Below are 1,177 nucleotides of genomic sequence, written 5' to 3'. Positions count from 1 at the left end.
AGGTGTCGACTTGCCCCCCGGGAATCGTGAAGCACAACGAGAGACTTTCCTGTCCGTAGGCAACGTTGCACTGCCCTCCAACGTTAGCGAAAGTGTCCGTGTCGTAGTTTTTTCGAGCGCGGCTAAAACGGGGCCCGAGTGAGTTGCCCCTGCCTCACACGCGAAGAACGCGAGCGACTTTGCTTGCATCGGCCGTTTGCCAGCGCGATCGCGACATCTTCCCTTTGGGTAGCCTGCCGAGGTGGCTGCTTTTAGAGCGCCTGGTTGTCAGACGCGAGTGCACGTTTGTCACGTGGCTTTAGAGTGCCTCATTGTTGCAGTGTGCAAAAGCCCCGCAATGACTGCTTGGGAAATATTTCAGCCACCGGACACCATTTTTTCCCCCGCAAAATCCTTTTGGTCAAGCTGCGATCGACCACCTAATCTGATCCAAACCTCCTCCAAAGCGGTGCTGATCTCAAATCCCAAGCGACGCAACGCCACCACCGACGGGGATCCGTCAGTCGCGACAGCATTTGCAAACCGGAATTTCACAGGCAGACTGAGCTAGCCTCTTTCATTCCTATTGGTTGAAAAAAGTACTGCACAGATAGATTCATCAAAGGGAGGAAACGCTGGTAGTCCACTTGCCCCCATCCCCCCCCCAAAAAAAAAGACCCATCCCAGAGAGAAACGGATGTTTTGGGTGAAGCCGAGCCATGTTCCACTGCTGAGTTTGCTCTTTCTTTTTCTCTGTGTCTTTTTGAAACATTAATCAAAAGGAAAACACTTCCCAGAAGTCGAGATGGGGAAGATTTTCTTCATCAGCCGTTTCCTGCCATTGTCCGTTTCCGTTTCCAAACCAGGAAACCGACTTTGATCCGGGAAGGCAACAGACGTATCGAGAATACGGACTGTTTCAAAAAAACTTGGGAAGGAATGTGTCAACATCATCATCGCAACCCGCTGTTGGTGATCCGACGGAAACGGCGTTCTAACGGTAAAAAAAGGAAAAAACAAAGCGCCTCGGATAGAGTGACAGCCGAAAGAGGGCGAGGAAAGGTGGAGATGAGATCGAAGAACACGTAGAAGAAGAAGATGAGCGGCGCAGAGTAGAGTGGAGATGACGGCTCTGACTTGAGCATGACCGAGCGCTAAAAATAGAGAGAAAAAAAAAAGTGCGGCTCCGGCTCAGCTT

The 1,177-nt window shown here is 51.1% G+C and overlaps 1 protein-coding gene across 1 annotated transcript in view; it reads right to left on the bottom strand.

Moving 5' to 3' along the window:
• cadps2 (Ca++-dependent secretion activator 2) overlaps window positions 1-1,177 on the bottom strand; it is a 55,933-nt gene that overhangs the window by 50,597 nt on the left and 4,159 nt on the right. The window lies entirely within an intron of this gene.

The sequence above is a fragment of the Hippocampus comes genome, unplaced genomic scaffold (genome assembly GCF_001891065.2).
Source record: "Hippocampus comes isolate QL1 unplaced genomic scaffold, H_comes_QL1_v1.1 scaffold299, whole genome shotgun sequence".
Lineage (NCBI taxonomy): Eukaryota > Metazoa > Chordata > Actinopteri > Syngnathiformes > Syngnathidae > Hippocampus > Hippocampus comes.
This window is presented reverse-complemented; position numbering and strand designations above follow the sequence as displayed.